The sequence below is a fragment of the Lissotriton helveticus genome, chromosome 6 (assembly GCF_964261635.1).
Source record: "Lissotriton helveticus chromosome 6, aLisHel1.1, whole genome shotgun sequence".
Classification (NCBI taxonomy): Eukaryota; Metazoa; Chordata; class Amphibia; order Caudata; family Salamandridae; genus Lissotriton; species Lissotriton helveticus.
Genome location: NC_136067.1, coordinates 123,632,427 through 123,656,010, shown reverse-complemented (window position 1 = coordinate 123,656,010; position 23,584 = coordinate 123,632,427).

The following is a 23,584-nucleotide window of genomic DNA, read 5'->3' as shown; positions in this document are numbered from 1 at the left end:
TTTCGCGGCAACGCGATACCGTCACTATGTTGATTTCTTATCGGTTCGCGGACCGGGTCGCGGCATCTATTTGAGCTAACGGAAAGCTTCCCGGTTCGCGGACCGGGAGCGAAACAAAAAAATATTTAAAAAAAATTATTAATAAACATATAAAATATATTTTTGTATTTAAAGAAGAATACATTTTACAGCTATAGATATTAGCTTTTAAAAAACCAATGAAATTCATTGAAAAAACCATAGGTTATAGACCATATATAGTTAGGAATTAGCATTTACAAAACCTTGAAAATTCACTGAAAAAACCATAGGTTATAGACCATATATAGTTAGGAATTAGCATTTACAAAACCTTGAAAATTCACTGAAAAAACCATAGGTTATAGACCATATATAGTTAGGAATTAGCATTTAAAAAACCTTATTTTACTCACACAAAACCATTAAAATTCCATATATAGTTAGTTGCACTAACTATATATCGCGCACCCGCAATCCACTGCTGATGATGTCACATATTACATCATTCATGACATGGTCAGTGACATCACTGATGACATCACTGATGACATCTCAAATGACATCACTGATGACATCACTGATGACATCATCCATTGACTGTGTGTTTCTGTAAAGTTTAAATATGTTTTACATATTGAAAAATGAGTAGATGTAGAAGTGCCTAAATAAAAGATTTAGTAGGTGCGTGACTGACTTTATGAATGAGTAAGTGATTAAATGTGTCTCACTGAGTGCATGGGTTAGTGACTAAACTGTCTTAATTTGTGCATCATTATGTCTGTTGTTCTGTAAAGTGCTGCATGTGTTGATCAGTAGCTATATGAGTAACTATATGGGTTATTGATTGATTGTCCAAGTATTTGTATGGGAGACTGAGTGTGTGTGTGGCTGGCTGGGAGATGTCTGACTCTGTGCAGATCAATGTGTTCTTGTATCAATGATTGTATAAGAGAGTAAGTATGTGTTAGTATATGTTTGAAAATGTAAGGTACTCTATGTTTAACTGTATAGATTAGAAAATGGAAGTGTGATTGATTCTTTACAGGACTGACTAGGTGTGTGAGCAACTCCATGGATCAGTGGCAGAGTGTGAGTGTCTGTATAGGTGTATGAGTGCATATGATAGTGTTGTAAAGATGAGTGATTGTATGTATGAATGATTGTATGGGTGAATGAGTGAATGTGTGTGTAGACGTAGGAATCAGTGAGTGCGTATGTAGTAACTAGTATTGGTGTGTCAATGGTTTCAAAAATTATACTCTGTATTTAACACTGGGTGAAACAGAGGTTATATTAAAATGTGAGGAGATGCATTGTATTGTCACATGAATGATATCATCAGTGATGTGGTCATTGATGTCAAATGAGATGTCATCAGTGATGTCATCAGTGATGTCATTTGAGATGTCATCAGTGATGTCATCAGTGATGTCACTGACCATGTCATGAATGATGTAATATGTGACATCATCAGCAGTGGATTGCGGGTGCGCGATATATAGTTAGTGCAACTAACTATATATGGAATTTCAATGGTTTTGTGTGAGTAAAATAAGGTTTTTTAAATGCTAATTCCTAACTATATATGGTCTATAACCTATGGTTTTTTCAGTGAATATATATATAAATATCTATATGTGTATATATATATATATATATATATATATATATATATATATATATATATATATATATATATATATATATATATATATATATATATATATATATATATATATATATATGTATATATATTACCTACTGGCGGTCGCCAGTAGGTAGTTATAGTTAGGACCTAGTTTCCATAGGAAATCGTCAACATTCTATTTGGATTAACTTTGGCCCTGGTGGATGAATCTTTGCGAATTTCTCAAAGAAGATGGCTCGGTCCGCTGCGCTCCTTCCCTGAAAATTTGGGGGGGATTGGTGAAGTGGGGGCTGAGATAAAAGGGGGGTCCCAAAACGTGTTTTCTCCATGTTATTTTCCATAGGACGTTTAGACACGGCTACAGGTCGAACGGCTGAATGGATTTATAAGAAATTTGGCAAAACTGTAGAGTCCGGCTCGCAGATTACGCTTTTTGTGGAATGGTGTAAATCCGTTCAGTAGTTGTTGAGAAAATTAAAGTCAAAGTCAATTATATATCTAAAAGCGCGGACGGGTGCGCGCACTCAAGCGGCTGCGCGCGAGCGGAATTTTTTTTTTGCTGCGTGACGTCTGTTAACGTTTGATTCGAAGGAAATCAGGAAGTGTTGACCGCCATTTTGTCACTGCGAGTAAATATGATGTCATTTCAAAGCGTTGGAACATGGAAAGGGGAGAAGGTAGAGATTGTTTTGCTGCGTAGGTTTTCTCAGGGTGTGCAGTAAGGACCTTAAACGCGAAAATATATATTTTATTTTTTTTCGAAAAAAGTTGCGGGGTGCGCGCGAGTAAATATATTCTCGTTTCAAAGCGTTAGAACATGGAAAGGGGAGAAGGTAGAGATTGTTTTGCTGCGTAGGTTCTCTCAGGGTGTGCAGTAAGGCCCTTAAAGGCGAAAATATATATATATATATTTTTTTTTAAAGTTGCGGGGTGCGCGCGAGTAAATATATTCTCGTTTCAAAGCGTTGGAACATGGAAAGGGGTGAAGGTAGAGATTGTTTTGCTGCGTAGGTTCTCTCAGGGTGTGCAGTAAGGCCCTTAAGCGCGAAAATATATATATATATATATTTTTTTTTTAATAAGGTTGCGGAGTGCGCGCACTCGGACGCGCACACCTATTTACTAGAGTGTGAAAATGGAGATAAAAAAGAAGTTTGAGTGGTATGATATAAGGTGGCTCTGAAAAGAGCCCTTGTGTTAATTGAGTTTTTTCTGCATTTATAAGTAAGTACTGTAGGAGATGTGTAATATTGTAAGATTTTAAATAATCATCACAATAATCGATTTACTTACTTACTTAAGTAAGTACCGATGCAGAGTCTGATGTTGCAGAGGAAGATTCTGTTTGACATGACATGTAACAGAGCTGTGGATAGGCAGGTGTTTTTGGAGGGAAAACAGTGTTGTTAGTTTGCTGTAGAACGTTGAGATATGAACTTTTGACCTGTGCCTTCAGCCAGGTGCAGAATGAGGTGTTACCATGGAAACAGGCAGAGATGGCAGTGGGTCATGGGTGACTTTTATGTGACATTGAAAATATTGTGAGGGACAACCAACTGAAATGTAAATTTGAATACAAAATTTTGCGGGAGGAAATATGATTGGCTAAAGAGACATATAAGAGTCTGTATTGACTGTATATCTGTGCCATTGAATTTTGGTTGCAGTGATAGCAGCATAATTGAGACTTTCGTCAAACGAATATCTATTTTGTGACTGTCACTGTTGTACATCGTACAAAGCATTGGTAAAGGTAAGTCTGTAACTGTTTGTTTTGTCATGTACAGTAAAATATGGTTTACGCACAAACAAGGATTGATTTTCCTCATAGTTTGAAACTAAACTCATTTTTGGCTGTCATAATGTGTTGTATTTCTAAAACTATTTTTAATTTAAATGTGAAATATGAAGTATAAAATATGTGTAATATAAAGAGTAATTATTTGTGTGATTTTGAAGCTTTTATATATAATGAGAGAAGTTGTTTATGAAGTGAAAAAATGATATTAGCAGAGAGACAGATAATGCAGATAGAGAGAGAAATGGTAAATTACATGTGATACCGTCGTGAAAATTTTTTAAACTTTCTGTCACACGAGAAAATTAGAGTGCGGTTTCAGGAGGCGGCCTGCATTGGTGGGTGTAGGTTGAGAGGGGCAGGTGGTTGAGTGAAATAAAATCAAAAGTTGGTATATTACATGTGATACCGTCTTGAAAAAGTGGTAATGCTTAATGAATTCTGACAGACGACAAAATTACATTGTAGTTTGTGGCCGCGGCTTGTACTGGTGGGGTGAGAGGGGGAGGTGGTCGATTAAAATAAAATGAAAAGTTCTGACCATGAGGTTGTACACAGATTTGTGCAGTAAATGTGTTCGTAATTTGAGGTATCAAACTGAATATAAAAATATCTCTGTCACTCCTGCTGTTTGACTGCATTTTCATCTGCCTTCTGTTTTCCGTCTCCGTTGCCCTGTGTTATCTTATTGTGTGTGTGTCTGTCTGTGTCTGCCTTCAGTCCGGGTTGAGGAACTTTGCTGTGGAGGCACACACAGATAGTCGCATCAAAGTAGTTGGAACGTTTTCCAAAAACTATTTATATAATTTAAATGCTTTTTTGAAGCGCTAGTGAATGTTTTCTTTCAGAATTACCGCTCGGTTGCTTCCATAGAGCAGAGGGTATTTTGTATTTCACTACTTAGTGCCTCTGCATCTGCACTGTGTTGTCTGGTGGCTGGCGGAGAAGTGTTTGTTATTGTGGAGATTAAAGCGTGATAAAGAGTGAAATACGACATAGCGTCTGGTCTGTAGAAGCGTGGGAGCAGTGATTAACACTGAGTGAAGCGGAACTGCGACGGTGCTAGTGGTTAGACAATATGGGGCAGATTTATGAAGGCCTTGCGCCGCCGGTGCGTCATTTTTAACATGGGAAAAAGTGACGCACCGGCGGCGCAAGGCCTTCATAAATCTGCCCCTATGTCTTTATCAATGAGCTCTCTGCATGCGAAGCACTATCACGTTTCTGTTATGCTATTGTGTAAGGGAAAAAAAGCGCACCAAAACCGACAAAATGGCGAGAGGTGCATGTATGTAATGTGTTGGATCGTTCGCAAATCAGTGTTGGGTTCAGAGAGTGAGTCGTTTCTAAGTAAGGGAGTGTTATATCTATGCTTGTTCGTCGTAAACAAAGAGGCACGATGTTCAGACCCCCTCTTTCCTCATTCCGTCGGTCGTTCGATCATAACTCAAGTCGTACAAAAACATCTCTCTTATCGAGTCAACGTGTGGAACGTATAGCCTGTCGAGTTGTACACATTTGGGGGCATATTACCAAGCAATAGCGATAATTATCGCTATTGCTTGGTTAGAGAGAAATATTTACCGCAGAGCTGCGCCGATTTTTATCGCAGATAAGCCTTGCTATTACCAATGTTTATCGCAAATGCGATAAAAAACGGCTGCAATGCATGAATATCGCTGAAAAGTCCGCGATATTCATGCATTACCGAGCTAATGCTCTTAGCCATTTTATCCACCTCCCATTGGATAACATGGCTAAGAACTGCTCAGGGGCAGGTGTTGTTGTGTTTCTGTTATGCTATTGTGTAAGGGAAAAAAAGCGCGCCAAAACCGACAAAATGGCGAGAGGTGCATGTATGTAATGTGTTGGATCGTTCGCAAATCAGTGTTGGGTTCAGAGAGTGAGTCATTTCTAAGTAAGGGAGTGTTATATCTATGCTTGTTCGTCGTAAACAAAGAGGCGCCATGTTCAGACTCCCTCTTTCCCCATTCCATCGGTCGTTCGATCATCACTCAAGTCGTACAAAAACATCTCTCTTATCGAGTCAACGTGTGGAACGTATAACCTGTCGAGTTGTACACATTTGGGGGCATATTACCAAGCAATAGCGATAATTATCGCTATTGGTTGGTTAGAGAGAAAAATTTACCGCAGAGCTGCGGCGATTCTTATCGCAGATAAGCCTTGCTTTTACCAATGTTTATCGCAAATGCGATAAAAAACGGCCGCAATGCATGAATATCGCTGAAAAGTCAGCGATATTCATGCATTACCGAGCTAATGCTCTTAGCCATTTTATCCACCTCCCATTGGATAACATGGCTAAGAACTGCTCAGGGGCAGGTGTTGTTGTGGAGGCACACACAGATAGTCGCATCAAAGTAGTTGGAACGTTTTCAAAAAACTATTTATATAATTGAAATGCTTTTTTGAAGCGCTAGTGAATGTTTTCTTTCAGAATTACCGCTCGGTTGCTTCCATAGAGCAGAGGGTATGTTGTATTTCACTAATTAGTGCCTCTGCATCTGCACTGTGTTGTCTGGTGGCTGGCGGAGAAGTGTTTGTTATTGTGGAGATTAAAGCGTGATAAAGAGTGAAATACGACATAGCATCTGGTCTGTAGAAGCGTGGGAGCAGTGATTAACACTGAGTGAAGCGGAACTGCGACGGTGCTAGTGGTTAGACAATATGGGGCAGATTTATGAAGGCCTTGCGCCGCCGGTGCGTCATTTTTAACATGGGAAAAAGTGACGCACCGGCGGCGCAAGGTCTTCATAAATCTGCCCCTATGTCTTTATCAATGAGCTCTCTGCATGCGAAGCACTATCACGTTTCTGTTATGCTATTGTGTAAGGGAAAAAAAACGCGCCAAAACCGACAAAATGGCGAGAGGTGCATGTATGTAATGTGTTGGATCGTTCGCAAATCAGTGTTGGGTTCAGAGAGTGAGTCGTTTCTAAGTAAGGGAGTGTTACATCTATGCTTGTTCTTCGTAAACAAAGAGGCACCATGTTCAGACCCCCTCTTTCCTCATTCCGTCGGTCGTTCGATCATAACTCAAGTCGTACAAAAACATCTCTCTTATGGAGTCAACGTGTGGAACGTATAGCCTGTCGAGTTGTACACATTTGGGGGCATATTATCAAGCAACAGCGATAATTATCACTATTGCTTGGTTAGAGAGAAAAATTTACCGTAGGTAGGGGGCTCAGTAACAGGGGATTTGGGCGGGGTGGAGCGTGCAGCCCACTGAAGAGGGGGGGTGGATCAAGGTGTTTGGAAGTGGAACAGAGGCAGAGCACGCCAAATTCCTGCCATGGTCCGCTACGCAAATATGTATGCATTCTTAGAGGATTATTATATTAAGAATATATATAAATATGGTGGCTCCTGGGGTTTGGTGGTCCTGTGCAGGTGTACTGCTTGCATATGCCCATGGTTGGCCCTGTATTTTCTGTCTATGCACTTGTTCTCCGTCACATGGGCTTTTAGTTATGAAGGCCTTGTGTTGCTGGTGCATGAGTTTTAACACGGGAAAAAATTGATATATCTGTGGCACAATGGTTTCATAAATGAGACATTTTGTATCTTATTGTAATGATAGAGAATCCTGGGGAATTTATCTGTTATGCTTGTTCTTTGCTATAATGGCTCTATGTTGTGTAAGAAATAAGTCTGTAATAAGTTAATTACATTTTATTATTTTCTTTTTTTACAGTGTTTGGTGCTGAAAAGCAACAACCTGCCTTCTGAATTATACAGTTTGAGGAATTATATTCTTTTTTTTCAGGTGAGTTGGTATTTTTGCATAGGCAATTTTTTTCGGTGCATATGAAAATAATGAAGAAGATTTTTTTAAATGTTTGTAAAATTTCATTTTGAAATCTGATTTTATCTTGAATTATTCACATGGGTTGTATCTGTTTATACTAGATATGTATTTTGGGATATTCTCCACTGACAGTTGAAATTATCTTTTAATGGGCTTGGTGCATGTGTTGTTTTTGATGGAGTTCAGATTTACGGATCATTGGGTTATAATTCTTTCATGTTTCCATTACTTAAATCTTGTGAAGTGCTCATGATTTTTGAAATCTTGTTGCATTATGTTTGGCAGTGTTTCTCCTTTATTTACAGAGAGGTATTATGATATGGTTCTAGGTGTGATGGGTATCTTTCCTGCATATCTGTGATTATACTATGTATAGGCATTGTTTTACATATTCATGCAGAGGTTTATTATGAGGTTGTTCTTCATACTTAGTCTGACATTTTGTATATGCTATGACTTTTACATGGTGAGTATGCTGTTGAAACATAAAAGTAACTGTCTCTGTGGGAAGTAGTAATCTGTTAAGTGAATGCTATGGTTTGTATAGTGTGAACCTTCTCTTCAGAGTGCATATAGTTTACATAGCTCTTTGTACTGGTGAACTGAAAAAATTGATCTGTAAAAATTAATTCTACAGATTATAAATATTTGTGATATCTAGAAAATCTAAAAAGAAATTTTACAGTAAAATGTCTTTTAACAACAGTAATTATTTAATGGAAAAAAAAGATTAGTGTTAATGTTTAGGGTTATATTGCCAATTTCTTTTCAAAACAAGAGGAACGTGGTATCTTAAAATATATAGAGTTAATAAGTTAGAAATTATAAAAAAATATGTTGTTTAACAATTAGTAAAAGTACTTTTAAGTTACACATTTATGAAAAAAGATATAATTTAGTCTCTATATTTTTTTAAAAGGATACAGAAGAATAAACTGAGTCTAGTTATGGAGAATTCCTCAGAAGAGAAAGAAATTCATTTTGAAATCGTTAATGAAGTGATGGAGGAAATTTTAGACGTAATATTTCAAGAAGAAATAGATGAAAAAAATGATTTTATGGACATGTCTTTAGACTCCGCTTACTTAGAGATGGTAGAAGGAGATGAGGACTTTGGACTTGAAGAAGTCACTGATGATATAATGCTAAAAGTTCTAGAAAATTATGAAGATTTCAATAAATACCATTTTTTTTGATAGTAAAGCATTCTTGAAGAGAGTTTTCTTGTCCTATTCGTCGTTGATGTGCTTTAGGAGAGTGATAAGACATGTTCTCATGAAGTGTAAAAGAGTTTGTAGTTAAAAAGATTAAAACATCTACGATGACGCATAGTTCTTGAAAAAAGTGTACTGTTTGTATGCTTTAAAAATTAGAATTAAAAACTGTCTATAATGTTAAAACAGATATGCAGTGTGATAAAATTAAGAACCAACATTCACTACAGGATTTCCTACTCTGTTCAGAGACTTTCTGTTATTTTCTTTATTCTAGTTAGAAAATGAATCTGTGGTTTAAATTTGTACGTTATATGCTAGTAGTCAACTATAATATTTGTTATGTTTGTGTATTACAGATTGAGAATTTCATCAAAATCTTAAATTAAGATGCCGACCAGAACTGAAAAAAGAAAGCTCTATAAACGGACTTACAATTTGAAGAAGAAAGGAATTGAAGAAGTATCAAAAGAACATAGGACGGATAAAACGAAGAGTGCTCCTGGTAAGCAAACCAAAAAGTTTTTGAGAGCAATATATGGAAGGAAAAATGTTAGTATTGAAGTGCACAAGAAAAAAAGTATAACAGTATCGAGAAGGAGACATGGAACCAAAGATAAAAATGTTTCTGGAATCAGGAGCCAGGAAAATCTGTACAGTAAAACTCGGATGAATCAATTTAGCCAAATCAGGAAGCGTATGTTTTACAACAGAGTAGTTTCGAATTTATTACAAAAGGAGAAAGTTTCTAAAAGAAGATCTGCTTTTCTTAAGAAGAAACAATATATAGAGGGTATTGTTGAGCGCGCATTTGAGACAAAAAGAAAATTATTTATTTTAGTACTTAATAGAATAAATACGCTAAATAAGGCAATACGAGTTTTAAAAGCTAAAAGTAAATGGAAGAGACACATAAATAGGAGTAATTTTTGTAAAGTGTTTTCTGGGAAGTGGATGCATACTTCAACGTCTGAACCATTTTTTAATGAAGAGAGTTACTTTCAAAGTAACGATTTGTTGCATGCAGTTGACACCAGTGGTCGAGGATACGAGGTGAAGGAGGGATGTGTAATTGAGAAAGAGAAAATTGCGGTTAGAAATGCAGAAGAGGTGATGGCTGGAGAGCTTCAGGGGGACGTACTAATGTTCCTGTTTACAGTTGGAATTGTAGTAGCATTTGTAGTGTACGACAGGATTCAATTGATTTCTTTCGCAATTCCTTACGTAAGTACACTAAAGAAAGTCTAAAAAAAAAAATTGTTACATTGCAAGAATTAGATCATTGCAGAGTGCGAGAAAAAATAGGTCTGCAAGGTCATTCTCTGGCTTGTCTTTCTAAAAAAATATGCCAGAGTGTGTTTCATCACTTCAGGATGTTAGCAGTGCATCATACTAAAATGAGAAAATTGGTGAGAAAGTTGTATTATGCAAAAAGTCCAGCACTTAAACTTAAACAGTTAAATAGTGCTCTTTTGCATGGATGTGAATTAGATGTTAAGAAGATTTGTGCAGAAATTGAGGTAAGTTATTTTGGTCCAGAGGAAGATAATGCAGAGACTGATATAATTATAGAAGGAAATGTGTTAGAAAATGTTGGACATGTTAATATTGAACATTTTTAACAGGAAATAATAAAGTTTAAGGTAATTGCAGGTGAGAAACCAAATTTTTCTTGTGTCTGTTGTCGACGCATTCATTACAAAAGTCAAACTAGGTTAGTTGATTTATATTTAAAAAGTGAAGATGAAAGTAATGTTTAATGGAAAGATTTTGCAACTTATTTGTTGGTGGAAAACTATTTTGATTTGGGTTTTGAGCAACGTATTTGTAAATATTGTTATAATAAATTAAATGAAAATAAAATGCCTGCTAAAGCTGTTCATAATATTCTAGAGTTGATAAATATTCCATCAGAATTGATGAATTTAAATACTTATGAGACTATTCTGATCCAATGTGTACATCCTTTTCAGGCTATTGTTCGTATAGAGCCTAAGACTGGTAAATTAAATCCTTCAGATTTATAAAGAGGATTAAAGGGTAGAGTTGTATATTTGCCACTTGATTTAAAAAAAAAATATGGAAACAATTGGTGTTGAAAATGTAGAAGAGGAACCTGTAGTTATTTTAGTTAATGGTGTACCTACAAAGAGTAAGAAAATCTGGCAAGATTTAGTGGATGTTAGAAAAGTCAAAAAGGCAACGTTGTATTTAGTTCAAAACAATAAGTACTATAAAGATGTATACGTAGAAGAAGAAGATGTAAGTGAAGAAGAGGAGAGTGATTTGTCTATTGGACAAATTGAAAAAGTTGATCTATCCAGAAGTGAAGAAATTTATGAACATTACAGTGTTCATCCACTGCATTCCAAAGAAGCAATAGGGAATGCTATTGAATTATTTCAGATGAAAAAGGCGAAAGGAAATCCTATTAGTGTGTGGGAAGAAAGTTTGGAAGGTCGTTGTTTCCCGCAGTTATTCCCTACAGGTGAAGGTACACGATATGATGATCGTCCTATGCAGATTCCTGCATCTGAATACCGTACAACAAGATTATATGCAGAAGATCCGAGGTTTCGCCAATGCATTCCATATTTGTTTCATCTTCTGTTTGAGAGTGACTTATCTGGTCTCTCTTATGCAGTAAATCATATCTTAAAAAGTGGAGTTCATCTGCATAATATTTCAGCTAAGGAATTTATGGATAAAGTGCAACAGAAAGATAGTGTTTTGGAATCACACCTAATTAATATAATGGCTTGTCAGCGTGGTACTAATGAGTATTGGTACCGTCGTCATGGAGATTTGAAGTGCATGCTTAGAAACTTAGGAGCACCAACATGGTTTTTAACTCTAAGCTGTGCAGAGTATGCTTGGGAAGACTTACTTGAATTTCTTCAGGAGGCGAATGCAAACATAGAAAATATAAACTACAAGACACCCGGAGAACTGTGTTCATTAGATCCGGTTAATGTTTGCAGATATTTTAATCATAGATTTGAAGCTATGATGTCTTTTCTTACAAACAAGAAAAATCCGCCTCTTGGTGAAGTACTGGATTTCTTTTGGAGAAAAGAATACCAAGCAAGAGGTGCTTCTCATATTCATATGCTGTTATGGATCAAGGATGCTCCTAAATTTGGAAGAGACTCGGATGAGACTGTACTGTCTTTTATTGAACAGTATGTCACTTGTGACATACCTAATAGTACAACTGATAAGGATTTAAGAGGAAAAGTGTTACGTTTTCAAAATCATCGTTGTGGAAGATATTGTCGGCGAAAGTTCAAATCAAAGAGTAAATTCTACACCAAATGTCGTTTTGGATTTGCACGACCGGTACTTTCAAAAGGAAGAGTCAACAATTTAATGTCATCTTTGCGACATAACATCAGAAGAAGGTCACCTAAAAATACGTACAATTTAAGAAGAGGTGAAGAATCCAAATATATAAATGACTATAACCCAGTCATTTTGTCCATGTGGAATGCTAACATGGACATACAATATGTTGCAGACAACTCTATTGCTGTGGCTCGATATGTAACGTCTTACATCACAAAATCTGAAAAGACGGAACTGAAGGAGATGTGGGAAGACATTTCTCATGAAAAGAGCCTAAGCAAGAAATTGTATACGTACAGTTTGAAGATGTTGTCTCATCGAGAAATTGGAGCATATGAATGCTGTGACCGATTGTCATCAGCAAGTCTTTATGCTAAATCAAGGACTATTCTCTGGGTGAGTTTGGGTCTTGCAGAAACACGAAACCGTGTTCTAAAACCTGTGCAAGAAATTGAATATTTAGCCCAGAAAGAACCAAACAGTACAGACATTTTGAAAACAAATATGTTGGATACATACTATCCAAATAGAAGTACTCTTCTAGAAAACATTTGTCTGTATGAAATACTTCAAAACTACACTTTTAAAAGGAATGTTACAGAGAACATTGATAAAGGTGTATATGCTGTAATGGGAGAAGAAGGATGTCTGGTGAAGCAAAGAAAAGGACACTTGATTAATCATCGGAAACTGAGTTGCGAAACAGCTGACAAAAGAGAATTTTACTATTTTGCTCTTTTGCAACTCTTTAAACCATGGCGTAGAGAAGAGGAACTACTTGGGAACTTTGATAGTTATGAAGATTCATTCAACGCATCTAAAAGTAGTATTGAATGTCCTGTTTTTAGTAATTATCTGCAAATGTTGAATGATCAAATAGAGCAAGAAGCGACAATTGCAGCGGAGATTGCTAGAGATAGTTCACAAGATAGACAAAGTTCGGCTTCATTAAGTCAAGATCCACTGGGACAACCAATTATCCAAAATGAAGCAGCCACCGCCATGGATGAGGTGGAAAGAGCAATGCAGCAAGGTCAAGAGGAAGTAATCAACTTAGAAGAATTAAAGAAGCAATTTAATATTGAGCAAAGACAGATATATGATGAAGTGACAGAGCACATTGAGCATGGCTTTCGTCATGAGAGAAAAGATTGCTCATGTATGTCATTTGAACCTATTCGATTATATGTAAGTGGAGAAGCTGGAACTGGTAAAAGTTTCCTAATTAAAGGAATTACTACATATTTACAGCAGAGAACTCAGTCAACACTGTCGTGTGTTGTTACTGTTCCAACTGGATTGGCAGCACATAATATTAAAGGTATTACTTTACATCGTTTACTGATGCTGCCAGTTGAACATGAAAATAAATTACAATATCACAAGCTATCTGGAGAAGCTTGTTTTGAAGTTTCTAGAGTGCTTAAAAAAATGAAACTTCTTATTATTGATGAAGTAAGCATGGTATCTAATTTAATGCTTGCTTTTGTGCATTTAAGAATGCAACAGATACTTAAGACAGAGTATGATGTGTTATTTGGAGGTAAACATGTCATAGTTTTTGGAGATCTACTCCAACTAACTCCAGTGAAAGGACAACCTTTATTTGAAACTGTTACGCATGAAGAGACTAGAAAGTGCCTGGGCAGTATTGGAAATGTTAATATATGGTCACATTTCAAATATACTGAACTGATTCAAAATATGCGACAGGCAAAGGATACTAAATATGGAAATATTCTTCAAGATATCAGGATTGGAAAACTAACTGAAGATGCGAAACACACTCTACGAACACGATTACTTTCCAAGCTGTTTCCTAATGAAGATAATGTACCTGAGAAAATATATAGTATAGAGGTAGCAGATAAATCAGTGATATGCTTGATGCCAACTGTGAAAGAATGTTCAGTTTTTAATGAGAAAATGTTGAATTTAGAAAATCAAGAAATTAGGAAACTGGAAGCTAAAGATAGAATAGAGCATGAAGGTAGTACTATTGTTTTGTCTGAAAATTTGAAGTTAAAATTGGATTCTCTTCAAAAAAGTATATCTAAAACTGCTGGTTTAGAGAAAAATCTGTATGTATGTTTAAATTGTCGGATAATTTTAAGGAGAAATTTACATGTAGAAAGAGGATTGGTAAATGGAGCAATGGGTAATGTTGTTGGTTTTGTTAATTATACAAATAGAGATGAGATTGAATTTTTAAGAATAAACTTTGATGGAATTGAGGAAGTTCAGCAAATTAGTCGCTGTTCAAATCGTTTTTTGCTTGTGAAAGACTTATATGTCCGTCGGAAGCAATTTCCAATTTGTTTGGCATATGCAGTGACTATTCATAAATCTCAAGGTTTAAGTGTAGATTGTGCTTTGGTAAATATTGGAAGCACTGTATTCAAAGAGGGTATGGCATATGTTGCTTTATCACGAGTTAGAACTTTATGTGGACTTTATTTAATTGATTATGATGAGACAAAGATTAGTGCAGATTTAAATTGTGTGAAGGAGTATAATAGGTTAAGAAGAGAATATGCTCCAAGTTTACCTCAATATCCTTTAATTGAAAGGCGTATGGTTGGTCAGAAAAGTAAAAATGATGATAAATGTGCTGAAGTAGTTGAGAAACGACGAAAAAAAGATGTAGCTGTTGTTGGTAGGCATAAGAAAACGGTTAGTATTGAAGAGATTGTTGGATTTAAGTTTGAAAACAGGCCTGGTGTCAACTGTTATGCAAATGTAGTAGTTAATGTTGGTTTTTTTCTAAAAAATGTAAGGGAACAGATTGTAGAAAATCAGGAGGAAACATTTTGCTATTCCTTAAATTCTATATTTGAAAAATGCAGTAGTGGTGAAAGTGAAGTAGGAAGTGTTTCAGAACTAAGGAATGTTTTAGATATATGTGCAGGAGTAAATCAATTTTCACAGAATATTCAGCAAGATTGTCAGGAATTTATTATGTATATGTTTACAGTTTTGGAAGATGAAAGTGTAGATATTGATAATCTTTTTGGCCTTTCTTATAAATGGGAACATAAGTGTGATAATTGCTCATTTTCAAGTAGTACTGATATACACAGTGAAAGATTTATATATTTAACATTACCTGACTGTAAAGAAGTGTCTTTTAATAAACTAGTTAAAGATGCGCATCAGAACATGGTCTGTTCTCAATGTAAGTCTGAAATGTTATCAACTTTATTTATCCATAGATATGGACACTATGTAATATTAATGTTTCAACGATGCAGAGCTGATGGTAGTAAATTGTCAACATTAATAAAAAAATTTGTGGCTACTCAAGTATCTATTTCTAGAAGAACATTTGTAACTGTAGCCATTATTTTTTATGAAGGGCCTTCCACATCATCAGGACATTATACAGCTTATTTGAAGTGTGGAAGTGGCTGGACGCTTTGCAATGATACCCAATTGACTTTTAAGAAACGTTTGCCTTTTGCCTTAACTAACTCCTATCTGCTATTTTTGGAACCCAAATTTCAGTAGAATCACTTGCTGTAGGAAGATTAATACTGTAAAGATATGAAACTTTCTTGTTTACAAATATCATGTGACTGAGGGTCTACAAATCTATAAATGAAATTTGTGTTTGGTATAGTGATAACATCAGGTAGAAATGTAGTTAATGTTTGATGGTATAAAACATGTTACACATTTTTACTGTAAAGGTTCACAAAAGAAAAGATAAGATTAAGATTAAGAAATTTCAGAAAAAAACTACTTAACTCATAGTATTTGGCCATGTGGAAAAATATGAGAGAAGAAAATGAGTACTTTAGATAATTATTTTAGAACATATATGGACGCAAATTTTTGGGAGAGGTATTTAAAAGGTAATGAGTTAACTTATACAATTTGGCCATGCGGAAAGGTATGAGAGAAGAAAATGTATACTTAAGATAGATTTTTATAGGAGATACTTGCACGGTGTTTTTTTGAGATATATTTAAAAATAGGTCGTATAGTTTAATTAGTTTGTAACTGTGGAAGATGTAGTGTGCTTACTCAAGAAATTGCGAATTTGAGAAAAACATTTAAGATATGTTTTTTCAGGTATTTATAATATGTATGGAGATTTTGGATGGGTTTTTTAAACACAATCATTTTGATTGTGTTTTTTTTTCCCCGCTGTTATATGATGATTAATATTGAAATCACTGTTTATAGTGAAAATCAATGTATTCTGAGGACAGCAAAAATAAACCATTTAATATGTTGTTTGAGTTATTTTGTTACATTGAATTTAGAAATATGTATTAAAACATATTTTTTTACTGTCTTCCACAGATATTATATTTATAAGGTAGGTACAACTAATAACATCCGAGAGTTTTCTCTGCCTCTCTCTTATTCTTTGATGGGTCTATGAAGAAATTCAATAAGTTCAGATTGCAAAGTTTTCACGAAATATATAGGTGGGTGAGCGAACACGGTCGCGCACGAAAGCCTGGAAATGCGCTATCCATTTTATTGAGAACTGTTGCCGAGAGTGCGCACACCGGGTCGCGCACGAAAGTTTAGAAAGGCTATTTTTATTTATAGACAAATTTTAATGCGTTCAAAAAAAGGCAAGGTACAGACTTTCTAATTCTGTATCGCTTTACAAGGAGTCTCTATGCAACTTGAACAGTGAAGAAAACGGCTTGTTTCCGAAACAAATATTGCCAGAACTTTATTGACAAAAGTATAGGTTGTATACACAAGATATTTCTGAATTAGCATTTTAAAAACCAATGAAATTCACTGAAAAAACCATAGGTTTTACACACGTTATAGTTAGGAAGTAGCATTTACAAAACCTATGAAATTCACTGAAAAAACCATAGGTTTGACACCAGCTATAGTTAGCTGGAAATTTTACTGATATAAAACCAATGAAATTCCACGTTATAGTTAGTTGGACTCACTATAACTTGCGCGTGTAATGCACTGCTGATGACGTCACATATTACATCACTCATGACATCACTGATGACACCATCCTTGTGACACAGTGACAGACCTCCTTTCACTGTAATCTAACCCTTGAAACGCATATTCAAAAATAGAAACTAAAATGTTCAAAAAAATGGAGATACTCATACCAGTTACAACAACCAATTCAATAATTCCACCATCTATATACACATGCACTAATTCACCAACAGTTCTATATAGTCACTCATACATATATTCACTAATCATATGTAGTGATACACCTACACATCCTGTTACACACCGACAGTCATCTAAAAGTTATTCACACACATAGTCACACATGCAAATAAACTATTGAAAATAAACAGCTATACACACACATTACCACTTTACTTCTAAGGAAACTTACACATACTTACTCTCTTAAAAATCACTTATAGAAACACATACTAATTTAAATAGGAACTCTTACAATACCTCACTCTCACATATAGTCACTTATATACATCAATATTCACATATACTACATTAAAACATATGTAGTTACTGATAAAGACACTAATAAGACAGTCATTCACTCACTAACACAGACATATGCACACTAATCCACCCATACAGTCCTGCACATATGCTGTCTTCAAAACACATACAGAGACTCAGTCATTCTTGCATCTATGTACTAAGTAATACTCCCACCAAAGCATGCAAACACTCATACTGATACTAAGAAAAACATCTAATAACCTATATACATACACATGTATTTACTCATCAACCCATGCAGCCACTTATACACAAAGTGAAACACTAATACATATATTTAAATATTTAAGCATTACTCACTAATATATGTATTCACTAAGATATTCAATAATATATACATATATAACACATATTTATTTTTCAGAAAGACACACATTCACTGGATGGTGTCATCAGTGATGTCATGAGTGATGTAATATGTGACGTCATCAGCAGTGCATTACACGCGCAAGTTATAGTGAGTCCAACTAACTATAACGTGGAATTTCATTGGTTTTATATCAGTAAAATTTCCAGCTAACTATAACTGGTGTCAAACCTATGGTTTTTTCAGTGAATATATATATATATACATAATTGTACTGAGAAAGCAACACACAATAATAGTTATTCTCGCGTTATTTCTTTGTATATTTCTTTATTCTTTCTTTTGATGATTCATTTAATACAGCAATACAACCAACATGTGTTTCGCCCCTATTTTCGCTTCTTCAGGGCTGTTAGACACAAAAATCATATATCAATATTTACCATCCTTAAAAATCATAATACATTAAAACAAGATAACTAGATACACACTAACCAAGATTCATATAACCTTTCGCAAGCCTATATATAAGATAGAAGATCAGTAGTATTGAGGTTCGAGTCTCCATCGACTAAGTTATAGTAGATAGAAGAGTGGACACGAATAGTGTGTTTCATGTAATGCAAGTCTCCAGTAGCACAAGTACATCTCTGGGATGCTACGAACAAAGTTATTGAGGGTTCTATTCTCGTCATAGAAATCTAGGGCCAGATGTAGGTGGCCCAATACCGGTCGGTAACGGCCGAAATTACCGAATTTCGGCCGTTACCGACCAGTATTGGGCATTTGGGATGTAGGTGGCCTAAATCGCAAATTCGGTAATTTACCGATTCGGTATTTTAAGGAATCGGTAAATTACCGATTCCTTAAAATACCGAATCGGTAAATTACTGAATTTGAAATGTAGGGAGCACTCAAATGAGTGCTTTTCCCATTTTAGGATTCGTTATTTACCACCAACTATAAGTTGGTGGTAAATAAGCAATACCTTTGAAAATGCAAATGAGTGCATTTTCAACTGTGCCATATGGCAAACATACATGTCCTTAGGGCATGTATGTGTGCCACATCTGCACACAAGCACGATTCAGGCCCATAGGAATGAATGGCAATTACCGAATCGGTAATTGACAATTCGGTAATTGCCATTCATTCCTATGGGCCTTCAGGCCCATAGGAATGAATGGCAATTACCGAATCGGTAAATACCGATTCAGTAAATACCGAATCTTACCGATTCGGTAATTTTTACCGCATTTTTTGCTACATAGCATTTACCAATTCTAAAGTACCGAATTGGTAAATACCGATTCAGTAAATACCGAATATTACCGATTCGGTCATTTTTACCGAATTTTTTGCTACATAGCATTTACCGATTCTAAAATACCAAATCGGTAGAATTCGGTATTTTAGAATTGGTAAATACTATTTACCTGCATCTGGCCCCCAGAGTCTATGACAGCATCTTTGAAATTGTTTCCTATATGTTTTTATTTTTTTCCAGTAAGTAAGATAATGACAAGAAAATATTTTTTTAAAAAGTCAGGTTTACTTATTTGAATTATAATATTGGAAAAAAGCCCCAAAATAGATCAATAAATGTATTGATTGTGATTCTAGCTAAGCAAACAACAATCAATAGAGAACATAAGAAAAAAAAGAACTTTGCGCGCTAACAGGTGCAACCAATTCAGGTAAGACCAGATTATAAATAGAGCAGTGGGACAGTTACATTGGATGCACCATGAACCGGACGGGAAGACGTTTGTTCTCAGAGAAGTGACTGTGTGTGATAATAACCCTAATGGCCATAGGGCAGAGCCTCCAAACACTTAATTATAGTTTGGATACCATGTATAATACGTAGTCAGTGAGATACCGTCAACATTTTTTTTTAAGAGGGTGGGGAGTCGCATTTGAATAAACTGTATGAGCTGTTTATTTTTGCAACTAAATGTGAACAGGAAATGCGAGTTTCAAGTCTAAACACACGTGCAATACCTTCGCCAGTTTAAACAGAGATATTTATTTAAAAATCTAAATGATAGAATGAACAATTAAAGCCATTTGTTGGCATGATGTATTACTTTAATTGATAAAAAATTATGATTGAGATAACTGCTCGGGAAACAGTCATGGCTGAATTAAAATCTTTTAATTATCTGATATAACATGTTTAGCGGACACACCCTTAATACAGAACCTGAGAATTTGCAGTAACAGTAAGGATTTAAATTAAAATATTTATCTAACCAAAGATGTATATATTTACACATATCAAAGAGTGACAATGCATCACATTTTATTTTATTTGCAGACCTGTATCAAGGGGATCTTATAGCGATCTAAGCACGATGACCTGTGGCATTTTGAATTGCGATTTGAACAAGCAACGTTTTAAATATTCCACAACAGGTGAGAATTTAAAATATAGTATATGAGTAGGGCCATTAAGGCCAATAAGGAAAATTCTATCTATCATATAGAACCATAGTTACAGTTACATTGTCCATTCCTGTCTATTCATTTTTAGTGATTGTTCACCACGCAGATATAATAGACTAAATAAGATTGAGGAGATAAGACTGATCAGATTGAGCACAGTAGATTGACCTGAAAGGGAAATACTTACATTATAATAATTTCAAGCAAGCCTATTAGGAAGATTTGCATACAATTATATAGAACGTACAGATGTGAAAGTGCAAAGTTTACAAGGGTAATGATCTGTCTTGCAATGCTTCTCCTGGGATAATAGTACCAATAATGCAAGAATATGATTAAAAAGTGTATCTAATGAATTCCAAGTGGATTATGTCAATTTGGGAGAAAAATGTCTGTCTGTATATAAACTATACATGCAATGGTCAGCAATATGAGGGTGTCAAATATTAGAAAAATAACTATAGAATGAAGTAGATGTGGCATAATATAGGCACATTATGTCTCTGTACATGTACAAATGTTGTCTATCTAAATGTAGGGTTATGTAAATCTAGTACATGAGGCGCAATAATGAAAAACATGTGTTTCTCAATGTATGTACAAGTAACATTTCTCTGCATCTAGTTTGATGTGAAATAGGAGCAAAATCTCTAGGTTATATGAATCTTGTTTAATGTGTATCTAGTTATCTTGTTTTATTTTGTTATGATTTTCATGGATGGTAAATATTGATGTATGATGTTTGTGTCTAACTGCCCTAAAGAAGTGCAAATGTGTGCAAAACACTTGTTGACTGTATTGCTGTATTAAATTAACCATAAAAAGAAAGACTATACAAAGAAACAACATGAGAATAATTATTGCTATGTGTTGGTTTCTCAGTACAGTTATGCATATATTTTAATCACTATACTGGTGGAGACCAGTAACTGAGACGTATAGCACAGGGCAATATTCCTATTACCCAAAAACTGTTATATATATGTATGTATAATCTCAGGAATCTTGCACAGTCCAAGATGCTTTGTTTCCACAAGTTAATACATTGCCTTGTGAGGGAGTCTGGTGTTGCAAATCTAAACTTAACCCTCTTGCATGCCTCAGTTGATACAGAAAGAGATAGTTAGCATGCCCTAACAGCAATTTCATTGTCATTTTTTAATACTAGAATTGTAAATGATTCTTGTCATCCCAACCAGGATTGTTTATTAGATTCAACATACTCAATAGGGTCTAACCCTCTTAATTTGCTCAATGATGGTATATCAGATCCTTTGCCAGTTTGCCCTGTTGTTCTACCAACTGGTGCTCCGAACCCTAAGGCACTAACAAATATGATGACAGTAGACAGTGGTGTAACAGATACTGGCTGCGTAGAGAGTAAAGACACCCCCTACACCAGCATAATTACATATGGCTGTCTTTTATGGAATGTAGCAGGTTTGTCAAATAAATTATGTATTAAAGACTGGGTAGAGTTTGTTAGTAAATTTAGTGAGGTTTGCTTACAGGAAACTTGGATGCACGAAATAGCTCACATAAGTGGTTTTAATTCTGTTCACACACCGTCTAGACCATCTGTAGGTGGTCATGACAAAGGAGGCTTAGTAACACGGATCTCTACAACATTAAATGGCAGACTTAGGAAAATGCAGTTGGAATCTCCACATTTCCAAATTATTAATAATTTGTTCAAGAGAACTCTGACCCTAGTAGTTATTAATTTTTATCATAATAATTTTAATATCGTAAATACCACTATTGCCCAGGAATTGGAAACTGCTCTTACGAAGCATATTGAGGAGATAAAAATGGACTATGTAATACTTTGGGGGATTTTAATTGTACATTGTGCTCACTTTCTAAACGTGAGGCATGTCACTATCTAGCAAGGGATATGGTGGGTGGTTACCACTTTGAGCACAATCCTTGTAGGGATATTTTGCATTTTCTATTCTCAAAATGTTCAGTTTTTTTAACCTTAGATTTTATTGAGCTCTTAAATTCTGATGTGGTAACATATGTGGGAAGAGGTCAGGGGATGCTGATTGAATGTATCATTCTGTCTAACTATTTCAACTCTCAAACTGTGATTTTTAATATACCTAAAATAGATTTTAGTGATCATTACCCGCAACTAGCAATCCTAGCAGATCCTCTTACTACACCAGTTAAAGTAGTCCCTTATCTTATACCAAAAATAAGGGGTTAACCCGGAAGAGGTCTACTGTCAATACAGACTTTGTGTTGGAGGAGATTATAAAGAGCAACCTTGTGCAAGTACTGGATTGTTTGGAAGAAAATTACAAGGCAATAACCGAGACAATAAAGGTACTCCTAACTAATAACCAGCCGAACAGAACACAGAAAAACAAAAGGTGGTTTGACAGGGAATGCTCTCAACTACATAATAAATTAATCAAGATTTTAAAAACTAAACCACGAGGCAAAGTAGGAGTTAGACAGATGCACATAGATTATAAGCGCGCGCTAGAGAAGAAGATCAGGCAAGAAGCATGGGGCCAATTACATTTTGGCATCCCAGAGGTACGACTCCAAACTCTTTTGGAAAACTGTCAATGAAGAGTACTTTGGTGAGCCACAAAAATGGCAACATCGATGCAACAATAATGCCTGAAATTTGGGTAACACACTTCGCCAGCCTCTACAGTAATAGCACTGAGACACAATGTGGTGCCTATTTTCAACATGTGGCATCTCCCGCGGAACTCCAAACTTTAGACAAGGTAAACAGGGTGCTTTCCCAGACTGTAAAGATCAAGGCCCAAGGGCCGGATGGTATACCCGCGGATTTATTTTTAGCAAATATCCCCCTGTGGCAACTGTTACTAACAAACATATTAAGAAGTTAAGTGCCCAGGGCCCTCCGGAGTCATGGAGATTAGTTACAATAGTCCCTAAATTTAAAAAGGGAGATAGGTCGGATCCTAAATGTTATTGACCAATCTCTCTAATCGACAGCACTTGTAAGATTATGGGAAGAGTAATACTGGAGAGACTGGAGACTTGGAGAACAGAAAACTGGAAGTTCTCCGCTGTCATATTTGGCTTTAGGAAAGGCCTGGGCACTGTAGAACAGTGCCTTAATCTGCACCTGGTCATTGGCAAATACAGAATGGATAAGTCAGGGTCCTAATACCTTGGGTTTGTGGACCTGACGTCCACCTTTGACTGGGTGCAGGGGGGAAATTGTGGGAGAAAATGTTGCTCAGGGGCATTGATCCATCCATTGTCCATTTTCCAGCTGCAATGCATCAGGGAGTCACAGGAAGAGTACGGTTCGGAGCTGCTGGTGAGCTTACCCCACCCATAAAGTTGGATTGTGGGGTGCGACAGGGATGTGTACTCGCCCCTTTCCTATTCTGTCTATACATACATTATTCAGAAAGCCACATCAGAATTGGAAATGTAGATACACCCACAATAGGCCGCAGGACTTTACCAGCCTTGTTATATGCAGACGACT